The sequence below is a fragment of the Lissotriton vulgaris genome, chromosome 10, assembly GCF_964263255.1.
Source record: "Lissotriton vulgaris chromosome 10, aLisVul1.2, whole genome shotgun sequence".
Lineage (NCBI taxonomy): Eukaryota > Metazoa > Chordata > Amphibia > Caudata > Salamandridae > Lissotriton > Lissotriton vulgaris.
The window spans coordinates 835,661,304-835,674,273 of NC_141698.1; positions in this window are offsets into that span (position 1 = coordinate 835,661,304).

A 12,970-nucleotide genomic window follows, 5' to 3' on the forward strand; every position below is an offset into this window, starting at 1 on the left:
TTTCTAAATATATATCATAATTTCAAAAATCATAACATTAATTATACATGTTAAATGGTTTATTTTTGCTGTTCTCAGAATGTATCAAATTTCACTTAAATCAGTGACTTGAAGGTATTCATCATGTAACAGCGGGAAAAAAAAAACACAATCAAAATGATTGTGTTTAAAAAACCCATACAACCTTCGAAATCTGATTTCAAAACTCCTTAAAATTAACTTACTTTCAATGACGTCGAACGATCTCCTATGAACAGCATCCACTCTGTTGTGCTACAAATATTTTCAGCCCGCCACTTTCTGAAAGAAAACCTCCATCGATACGTGAAATATGTTACATAGAAAAAAAGACTTCTCTCATTATATCACATGTTTCCACTAGGCCAAATCATGTTGCCGCGATTCGCAAGTCTTGTTATTCTTCCAATCAAATCCCGACATTTTCTATTTTCGCAACTTTCAAAAATAAAATATTTGAGATTATTTTCACAATCCTGGACTACTAATAACTTACTCTTCTTTGTCACTCATGTTCTCCTTTTCCTATGACACTGATACTGCTTACTATGAAGCAGACTTACTTGCATTAGGTTTATATAGTTGGATTTTTAATCTAGACAGCATTGCAGACTTACATTCCCTCTACTTAAAATTTTGGTTTTAAAAACACCAGGTAAGAATTTTTAAGGTCAAACGGCAATTTTTTTTTGAACGTTACAACGGAATCATTACAGAATGACCAGCCGTTTCCAGACTTTAAGTAAGCTGTATAATGTCCTGATGTTGTTGATGGACCATCGTGATAGATAATTGCTACAGTAACAAAAGTCCTCCCTGATATTGACAGCTGAGAAGCCACAAAATTTTTTATTAAAGTTGACAATTTTGATCCATCAGGCCTACAACGTTGGATCATTAAAATGACATACTGGCCATATCTACGTATAAATAATGTTGACATCATATCACATTTACATTGGCTACACTCCATGTTGTGATCCGCTGCATTTACTAGCTTATTAAAGGAGACTGATTTACTGTCTGGCAAAGTTAAATATATAAATCTTTCTGAGTCTACACTAGTAGTACTTGATACCATACAGTTCTCGCAGTCATGCTGCCATTGATAAGAAAGCCCAAACAGGTGATCTACATCTACACCCTCAACTTGCAATATATCAAGCATATACATTAAAAACTCCTGACAATCTTGCTGATTATTTTCAGAGAAGTCTGTTTGACCTGAACATTCATCTAACAGATAACGAACTTCAGACACACTTTCTACTTTTGTTCGATCAGTGCTACATTTCTCGAAAACAGAATTCAACAAACAGCATAAAATTTGTTCAGAATTCAACAGAATCTGTTCTTTTAAACTCTCTAGTGAAAAGAGAACATTAACCACTACATTTGCATAGCAGTTGACACCAGAACTGTTTTCAAATTGAAAACCGACAACATCTTCAACAGAATCCACTTTCTTTCTGCTAACAATTTTCGGTTCATTGACTTTTGGTCTTTTTGCAACAACCTCCCTACTATTACTGCTATTTCTACGTTTGCGGCCTACCACACGTTTCTCAAACAAAGGATATTGAGGCAAATGTGGCGCATACTCTCTTCTTAACCTATTGTATTCCTTAACACAATCTAGATCCGCACAAATGTTTGTGACATCACAGTCAATCAAGTACAATCCCGATAAAGTTCTAACTCGTGACAATGCCACATATGCCATACCCTCCTTGAACACAGAACTGCCAATATTCACCAATGCACAGTCTACACTTAAACCTTGCGATTTATGGATTGTCACCGCATATGCCAAGCAAACAGGAAACTGTTTACGGCGAACATATAAGTCTTTAACAAGCAAAAACCTAGCAGAACAACGACCAATTTGCTGTACTTCCTCAATGCCATCAAATTTAATTTTTAAAAATTCTATTCCATCTCTATTTCTGTATTTCTCAAAATCAACAACATTACCCATTGATCCATTTACCAGACCTCTTTCTACATGTAAATTCCTTCTCAAAATAATTCGGCAATTTAAACACACATTCAAAGTCTTTTCAAAACCCGCTGTTTTAGATATAGTCTTCTCTAATGAATCCAATTTTGATTTCAAATTGTCTGACAAAATAATTGTTGATCCCATATGCTCTAATTTGTCGATAGCTTCAAGTTTCACAATCTCTTGCTTTTCTAAATTCAACATTTTGTTGTTAAAGATGGCACATTCTGCAAGAGTTGGCATGAGACATATCCCGGATTTCTTCTCAGTAATTTTCCGAAAAATATTCTCAGGCACAATCTCTTGTTTGGGATATAATTTTGACAGTAATCGTGCATTTAAAGCTTCTTTCCCATGCTCGGTCACTTTTCCAATTCTAATATCTTGTAGAATATTCTTGTAATCTTCATCCTTTGCCTGACGCATATTTTGATGCAGTTCTGCATAATTGAAGTTTAACCATATATTGACGTTGCCAATGCTCCCTAGGCACTTCCTGGTATCTTCATGCGTGAGTATTTTGAACACAGGTTGACCTTTTACTGGTGTCAGCTGCAGAAGATCTCCGAAAACAATGATGTGTTTCCCACCAAATAACACATCATATTCAGTTTTAAGTACTTCTTGCATTCTCAAATGCACAAAGGCAAGCATGACATTGGAAACCATGCTTACTTCGTCAATGATAAGTAGTTTCATTTTCCTCAAGACTCTTGAAACTTCACAGCAAGCATCTCCAGATAACTTGTTGTATTGTAATTTGTTGTCATGCTCCACCGGCAGCATCAATAGACGATGCAAAGTAATACCTTTAATATTATGTGCTGCCAGTCCAGTAGGAGCGGTGACAACACAAGACAGCGATGACTCAGTCCTTTCCTGCAAATAACAAGAGATTGCTTTAATGAGGAAACTTTTTCCAGTTCCCGCTTCTCCACTCACGTACAGTCGGACAGGCTTCAACGACGTACACGAGCACTCTTTCTTCTCATGACTTAATCCGTGCTCAATTTCCTTGGTAACTTCATCATATATTTTCCTCTGCTCAACGTTGAGTTGTTTTTCCAAGTCTTGTAAGTTAACTGAATCCTCCTGAGCATGTGCCATGGCTCTTTCTACTTCATTCATAGCAGTGGCAGCTTCATTTTCGATAATAGGTCCTCCAAGTGGATCTTGACTCAATGAAACAGAACTCTGACTGTCCTGAGAACTGTCTCTGGCAATCTCGGCTGCAATCGTTGCTTCCTGCTCAATTTCCAAAGTTAGCATTTCTTGATATTTAGAAAAAGCAGGACATTCTATGGACTCCTTGGCTGCATTGAAAGAGTCTTCGTAACAGAGGAAATCTCCAAGCAGTTCCTCTTCTGCACGCCAAGGCTTGAAAAGTTGCAAAAGTGCTAAATAGAAAAACTCCTTTTTTTCTGGAGATTCGCCACTTAATTTTCGATGGTTTACTAATTGGCATTTTCTTTGCTTGACCAGGCATCCCTCACTTCCAATTACAGCATACACTCCTTTCTCAATATCTTCTTTGATGTTCCTCTTGAATATATAATTTTGGAGAACCTCATATAGACAAACATTCTCAAGGTGACTGCTTCGATTTGGATAATATGTATCCAACATGTTGGTCTTCAAAATGTCGGTACTGTTTGGTTCCTTTTCTGCCAAATACTCAATTTCCCGAACAGGTTTTAGAACTCGATTTCGCGTTGCAGCAAGACCAAGACTCGCCCAAACGAGACTCCTGGATTTGGCATAGAGACTTGCTGAAGACAATCGATCAGAACATTCGTAAGCTCCGATTTCTCGATGCGACAACATCTTCAGACTGAAACTGTACAACTTCTTGCTGAGGCTCTTTTCATGGGAAATGTCCTCCCACATATCCTTCAGTTCGGTCTTTTCTTTTTTGGTGATGTAAGATGTCACATACCGAGCCACAGCCATACAGTTGTCAGCCACAAACTGTATATCCATGTTGGCATTCCACATGGACAAAATCACTGGGTTGTAGTCATTGATGTACTTGGACTCTTCGTTCCTTTTCAAATTGTATGTATTCTTGGGTGATTTCCTCATCACATTATGTCGCAGCGAAGACATCAAACTGTTCACTCTTCCTTTAGAAATCACCGGTCGTGGAAAGTTGAAACGACATTTGGTGTAGAACTTGTCCTTGTTTCTGAATTTACGACGACAGTACTTTCCACAACGATGGCTTTGGAAACGTAGAACTTGTTCTCTTAGACTTTTCTTCTCCGTTGCGTTTGGAACAGCACACGTAGAATACTGTTCGATGAAATTCATCACTAAGTCATCCGGATCTGTTCCAAATTTAGGTGCATCCTTGATCCACAGCAACATATGTATATGAGGGGCACCTCTTGCTTGGTACTCCTTTCTCCAGAAGAAATCCAACACCTCTCCAAGAGGTGGATTCTTTTTATTTGTGATGAAAGACATCATAGCTTCAAATCTATGATTGAAGTACCTGCATACATTCACAGGATCCAAAGAACACAGTTCTCCAGGTGTCTTGAATTCAATGTTTTCAATATTTCCATTTGCCTCTCGTAGAAATTCAAGTAAGTCATCCCAGCCATACTCGGCACAGCTCAGAGTGAGGAACCATGTCGGAGTTCCTAAGTTCCTCAGCATACATTTTAAGTCACCATGACGACGGTACCAGTACTCATTAGTACCACGCTGACACGCCATGAGATTAATTAAGTGAGAATCCAAAATACTGTCTTGGACATTGACTTTATGCATAAAGTCACTTGCCGAGATGTTTCGCATCTGTATACCACTTTTTAAGATGTGGTTCACTGCATATGACAGTCCAGACAGATCGCTTTCAAACAGGAGATGAAACAAATAGGGAATGCATTGCCGAAACCTAGGATCTTCTGCATACAATCGTAAAGTCCGGTATTCAGATGCAGGAATTTCACGAGGTCGCTCATCATATCTTCCTCCTTGACCTGTGGGAAATAGCTGTGGGAAACACCGAGCTTCCAAACTTTCCTCCCAAACACTAATGGGACTCCCTTTGGCTTGTTTCATTTGAAACAACTCAATAGCATTCCCCATCACTTCCTTCGAATGCAAAGGATGAACACTATAATGTTCATATATTTCTTCACTTTTAGAGGCCTCTACTTTCTCAATTTGGCCAGCACACAAATCGCTATCCTCTTCATCACTTACTTCCTCTTCTGCAACATATACATTCTTATAGTACTTATTATTTTTCTTCAAATACACTGTTGCCTTTTTGACTTTCCTAACATCCACTAAATCTTGCCATATTTTCTTATTCTTTGTCGGAACCCCATTAACCAAGATAACCAGAGGTTCCTCTTCCACTTTTTCTATTCCAATTGTGTTAATGTTTTTGTTCAAATCTAGAGGCAAATAAACAACTCTTCCCTTTAATCCTCTCTGTAAATCTGCTGGAGGCAATTTCCCTGTCTTTGGCTCCATTCTTACAATAGCCTGAAAGGGATGGATACTTTGAATCAAAATAGATTCATAAGTATTTAAATCCTTCAATTCAGAAGGAATCTCAACCAATTCCAGATTATTATGAACTGCCCTAGCAGGCATCTGGTTTTGGTTTAATTTATTACAACAATAAGTACACACACGTTGATCCGATCCCAAATCAAAATAATTTTCTACCATCAAGTATGTGGCTAAATCCTTCCATTCACTATTATTTTCCCTTTCACTTTTTGCATATAAATCCACTACCTTAGTCTGATTCTTATAATAAGTGCGTCGACAACATACACAAGTGAAATTAGGCCTCTCACTTGATTTCATCTGAAACGTGGCAATTTCCTTCTGAAAATTATCTGTACTGGAAACCTGTACATTATCTTCCACATTACCCTCTACTTCAGGGTCAATTTGAACATTCTCATCTTTACTACCAAAGTAACAAAACTCAATTTCTTCACAAAGATTCTTCACATCTATTTCAGAACCATGCAAAAGAGCAGCACATAACTGTTTAAGCATAATTGCTGGACTCTTAGCATAATACAACATTCTCACTAATTTTCTCACTTTATTATGATGCACTGCTAGCATCCTGAAATGATGAAAAACACTCTGGCATACTCTCCTGGAAAGACAAGCCAGTGAATGACCACGCAAACCTGTCATTTGTCTCACTCTGCAAGGATCTAAATCTTGCAACAACTTCATTTTCTGCTTCAAACTTTTCTTATTAAATGTCCGTATAAAATCACATAGCAAATTGATGGAAACCTGTCGCACACTGCAAATAGAACTACACTTCCAAATGTACACAGGACCCTTAGGACGTCTTCCTAAAACCTCATCACTTAGCGCCTCTTCTGTCTCTGTTGTCACAAGTTGTTCTTTTTCAACTGGACAACCATCCTTCACTTCATAAGCTCGACCACTGATGTCAACTGCATGCACCAAATCATTATCCTGAAAATAAGTCTCCTCATTAAAAAATGCCTCAGAACTTGAACTATGCATCCATTCTCCAGAAAAAACTTCACAAAAGTTAGTACGATTTACTACTCTCTTCCATCTACTTTTTGTTTTGAAATCAGAAATTACCTTGCTTAGTTTCCTAATTCTATTGATTACCAAAATAAACAACTTTCGCTTGATTTCAAAAGCATGATCAATAATTTTCTCTACATTTTTCTTCCTCCTATAAAATGCCGCTTTCTGTTGGCCTTTCTTTTTAATATTTTTCAATAAATTAACTAATATCCTATTACGGAACATTCGTTGTCGAATGTCCCTAAACTGTTGTTTCCTTCTACTATCATGCACAGAGTTATCTCTTCCTCTACCAGTAACATTTGTGATGGGTCTCTCCTTTCCATTTAAATTACTTCTCTTTTTGTTAAGAGACACATTTTTTTGAGCAAAATTTTTTTTACTACAAATATTTCTTAAGAATGATTTCATGCTCTTACCCGGACCTTTCTTGGTGTTTTGACAAGTATTTGGGGAAGAGGACTGCTGCAATAAAACATCATCCTGCTGTCTTTGACGTTTTCTAGCCTTTCGTATTCGACTTCTGGAAGGCATTTTCCAAACTATGAAAGAATCTGCAGTTGAATCTGTGAAAAAATATAATATAAAATGTTATTAACCACTATTACCAAACAGTAAATAAATAACAGTCATCTAAAACTTAATGCCGTACTAATTATTTAACATAGCAAATATTTTCCACCAGCACTGCATCACAAAAATGACACTCAATGGTACAAAACAGGCATACAACACTCATAAATCACTCCCTAATATTTTAAATCATTAATTCAGGATGACGATAAGATGTAGCCTATCTAAAGGTTTGTTTAGGCCCAGATCTTTGGACTGGGGTGAATGTGTGTCATTGATCCACATTCAGTCCATCACCTGTTTTGTTTATTTGAGGTGAGGCCAACACATGGTTGCAGATAAGATTTTCACTGAAAAAAAACCAAGGTAAAAAAACATGTGAAGGCCTACCAATGAAGTAAATCATTAAATGAAAACCAATACATTTCTGGAAATATGCACTACTAGTGCTTCATAAGATGTTTTGGATCATATTTATAAGTTATTTGAGTATCTAGTATGCTATTTTACATTCTTCATGGTGCAAATTTATTGTAAATACGCTCCCACCTGCGGTTGGCAAATTTAGATTTTGATTATGGGAGTTAGATAGGCATGTTAATAATTTCCCAAAAATGGTATATAACCCCAAACAACCTTTGAAGCAAATTCTCTTAGCCATGTTATCCACCTCCCATTGGATAACATGGCTAAGAAGTGCTTGCAAATGTGATAAAAAAAGGCCTGCAATGCATGAATAACGCAGAAAAATCAGCGATATTCATGCATTTTCCAACAAATGCTCTTAGCCATGTTATCCACTTCCTATTAAATAACATGGCTAAGAACTGCTCAGGGCACCATGAGGAACGCTTTCCATTTAAAAAGGGAAAAATAACATCAAAGACACTAAAATGCCTTCTAAATATGAACCCAAACAACCTATGAAGCAATGTGAAAAAAAACTGCCGCAATGCATGAATATAGCAGAAAAATCAGCGATATTCATGCATTTCCCAGCAAATGCTCTTAGCCATGTTATCCACTTCCAATTAAATAACATGGCTAAGAACTGCTCAGGGCCCCATGAGGAACGCTTTCCATTTAAAAAGGGAAAAATAACATCAAAGACACTAAAATGCCTTCTAAATATGAACCCAAACAACCTATGAAGCAATGTGAAAAAAACGGCCACAATGCATGAATATAGCAAAAAAATCAGCGATATTCATGCATTTTCCAGCAAATGCTCTTAGCCATGTGATCCACTTCCTATTAAATAACATGGCTAAGAACTGCTCAGGGCCCCATGAGGAACGCTTTCCATTTAAAAAGGGAAAAATAACATCAAAGACACTAAAATGCCTTCTAAATATGAACCCAAACAACCTATGAAGCAATGTGAAAAAAAACGGCCACAATGCATGAATATAGCAAAAAAATCAGCGATATTCATGCATTTCCCAGCAAATGCTCTTAGCCATGTTATCCACTTCCTATTAAATAACATGGCTAAGAACTGCTCAGGGCCCCATGATGAACGCTTTCCATTTAAAAAGGGAAAAATAACATCAAAGACACTAAAATGCCTTCTAAATATGAACCCAAACAACCTATGAAGCAATGTGAAAAAAAACGGCCACAATGCATGAATATAGCAGAAAAATCAACGATATTCATGCATTTCCCAGCAAATGCTCTTAGCCATGTTATCCACTTCCTATTAAATAACATGGCTAAGAACTGCTCAGGGCCCCATGAGGAACGCTTTCCATTTAAAAAGGGAAAAATAACTTCAAAGACACTAAAATGCCTTCTAAATATGACCCCAAACAACCTATGAAGCTCTAACAGTACATATCCTGAAATTTAATTCATTTCAAAATTCGTTTTTAAACACAGCATATAAATCAATTGTATACCTGCATTCATGAAGAAATGACTAAAAATGTCCTTGAGACACATGAAAGTGTTTTCTGGAATGCCCTAGCACCATTTTTGGGACACTATTAACATGGCTAGGTAACTCCCATAATCAAAATCTAAATTTGCCAAGCACAAGTGGGAGCGTATTTACAAGACACTTGTCCCATGAGGAACACTTTACATTTTAAAAGGCGAACACAACATCTTAGACACTCAAATACCTTATAAATATGGCCCAAAACAACCTATGAAGCTCTAGCAGTACATATCTAGAAATGTAATTGATTTCTTAAATCGTTTTTAAAAGCAACATATCTGTTTCAGCTTACATAACAGACCATGAAATGGCCTCCATGTATTACAATATCTTGTGTAACTGCATGCCAGAATGTTACACCAAATATGCAATTATAATTTCTCTTTGAAACTAATTCTATTAGTATATCACTAGAGACAAAACCACATTTTAAAAACACAGCTTTCTTCATCATTTTCTCCTTAAATCATACTATTCTCTATCTAAATTAAATAAATCTTTTCTCACCTTAGCAAATATTTTTTGAGTTTTGAAAACAGTCTCAGAAATACACCAAATTGTCTTCAGCAGAAGAAAAAGGATGCACTCCAAAGGCTGCAGCTATTGAAAGCACAGAAATACAGATATTCTTTTCACATATCTCTCATATTAGCCAATCATACCTCTTCCCTCACTTTTTTCAAATCAAAATCCTTCCCCCCTCTGCCCTGTCTGCCTTGTATCCATAGCAACCACCTCCTGGAAGACCTCTCATGTTTGCAAATTCACACAACAATGTTTCAATTGAACTCTGAACTCTCAGTGCACCTGCGTATCCAGTGCAATCTTTCATTAAATGTTTCTTACTTGACCATTCAAATTACATCTTTCAAAGAACACATCCATGCACCCTAACTTTCTGTTTTCAGAAATGGAAATGCACCAATCACTGCTAATGAATCATTAGCATTGTAAATCCACAGTTTTTTTTCTTTAGAAACTCCTACTGTTTCAACTGCCCTTTCATTACCACACTTCATCTGACTGCAGAACAACCTTCAGCCACCATGTTTAACGTCTGGATTGTTGGACATAGTTACATCCACTGGGCTCAAAGGTATGCTGAGAGCAGAAATTTACCTAACCTCAATTTACAAGATGTGGAAATTAAGTGGTTGGGCCAAAGAGGATTAAAATGTCACCAATTGATACCATTGGTGAAAACCTTTATGCATTTGCCAAAACCTGACCTGTTAATAGTGCACTGTGGAGGTAATGATTTGGGCACTTTGACAGGGGTAGGTCTGGAAATGCTTTTAAAGGACACCTTTGAGCAATTAATGGCACTTTTTCCTCAAACTGCCTTGGTATATTCCAATATATGCCAAAGACAGAAATGGAGGTGGTCCAACCAATTTTGTCCACAAATTGAGAAAGCGAGGAAGCATGTAAACAAATCTGTGTCAGCTTTCATGAGAGACCATGGAATGGGCTCTCTGTACAACAATAACTTGCGTTACTACATGCAAGATATCTACAGAGGAGATGGAGTTCACTTCTCAGATGAGGGCAACAGAATTTTCATTCTGAATTTAAGACTGTGCATTGGTACCTACTTATAAGTACCTAAATGTACCATAAACCCAAAAGCTCTTCTCAGAGCTACCCTTCATCTGATCACACACTTTTATTATTTTTTTTCTAACTTTTTTCTGTAATTTTCAACAAACTACGCTTAAAGAGCGCTATCCGGTACGCGAACTGGAAGCTAACCGCGCAAAATTTCAAAAAAAAGTTTTTTCTTCGCAAATATAGTCCTCCTCAGCCACCCTCAGAAAACGTAGGGGGGCAAAATACTTGTACCATGCCCCCTTCTACCCATTCAGAACATTATTTACCCTCCATTTTATACCTTGATTCGACCGTAACACAAAATGGTGGACTCCCGTTACGCTCCAAGTACGCGGACCGGACCGCTATCCGGGAAGCGGTCCAAAAAAAAGGCGGGAAAGTAATTTACAGAAAAACGACTAGAGACACTCTCACCAAATATAAATTAGCTCATACTACATAACAATCCCTTTCATTCTCACAAATTTGATTGAAATTTCATTTAGCCATTTAGCCTTTAGACCTCTCCAAATACCGTGAGGTAAATTACTTCACAAAACACATCTGAACTGTTGGAATTGACAACCAATGAAAATGTTACTTTCATTTTCTACTTTTATTACCTGACATTTGATTGGTTATATACTTGAATATATATAAAGGAAGAGAAGAAAACACAGCCATTTTGACTACTACTTCTTGTTGTACAACACCTTTTAATAGCTTCCAAAAACTTCAACTTCTTTGTGAAGGTAAGATATAATTTTTAAAAACGAAATATATTGTGCACTATAACTTAATATAATAGAATTTTTCTGCTACGTATACACTATCCCTCTGTAGTAGTAATGTATTTAGATAGACTTCTCTGTTATAGTTATGAATGGAGTTAGGCTTGTCTTGGTTAAATCACATACACTTTTTTATAGTCCTATTTCCACTCTGATACTATACACTGCCAAAAGATAAATTCACTGATAAAAAATGACTATCTAAAATTAATCCCAACAGTGCCCTATCTCTACTAATATATATTTTCTTATTCAAAATTTCAGGCAAAATGGAAGGCGAACAACAAATTTCATTTTCGATTGAACTGAAGGAGAGCAGCCAAGACAAACTTGATGACTTTATGGATGACAGTAGAGACCACGAACTTCTACAATGTGTTGAAGCAGTAGACAACTTGCTTGAAAATGAAAAACAATTACACCCTATAATAAATTATGACATTTCTGACAATGAAATGTTAGAAAATTTAATAAAGTATGAAAAACAATGAAAATAACAAAAATAACTTTAAAAATAAAGACAACAAAAAAAAAAAAGAAAAAAAACCAAACAATTAACATACAGTCTTTGAAAAGTGTATCATTCTATTATCCTTATAGTACGCTGCCCAGAACGCTTTCCGGTTCGCGTACTAGACGCTCATCGCGAAAAAAAAAAATATATATATTTTTTTGGACCCTGCTGGGCCCTTTTAAAAACACCACATAAAACCTAGGGGGTCAGGGAGGATCTACTATGCCCCCTTATGGAAATTTCCCTCTTTGTTTTGGCCTCCTCTTGTCTCTCGATCCTACCGAGAGAGAAGATGGCGGCTGCACCGGACTGTTTAGAATGTTGACAAACACCGAAGAGCCAATCAGCTTTCCGTGCGCAAAGTTCCGATAAGCGAAAAGTACGCGAACCGGATCGCTGCCCGGACCGCTGTTACAGATATATATCTTGATTTAAACGTTAATTTCTCAAAATCCACTGGAGCACATATATTGAGACCTAGCAAAGGCACATCGGCCTAACAGTCCCTACAATTTTGCCAAGTTTCGTGCAAATCCATTCAGCCGTTCGGGCTAAAAGTGAGTCCAACCGCCCTATGGAAATTAACATGGGAAAAACGCGTTTTGGGACCCCCCTTTTTTCTCGGGCCCCCCTTGATGAAACCCCCCCAAATTTTCAAGGGCTGCTCAGAAACAAAATGTGCCATTTTCCTGAAAATTTCAGCCAATTCCGTCCACAAACGCCAAAGTTATTAGACATAGAATTTTCAGAAATCCCATAGGGAAAAAATCCTAACTATATATACCTACTGGCGACCGCCAGTAGGTAATATATATATATTGCCACAGCTTCTTCCTCCTACGTTAAGTAGATCAAAGGACATGGCACAGCAACAGATGATTTTCAGCGTTCTTCATTTACACACCAGTGCAAAAAGTAACGTGCATCAAATGGACGGTCTACGCGTTTCGGCTCCTGCCTTCCACTGGACCATAGAGTGCCTAGGT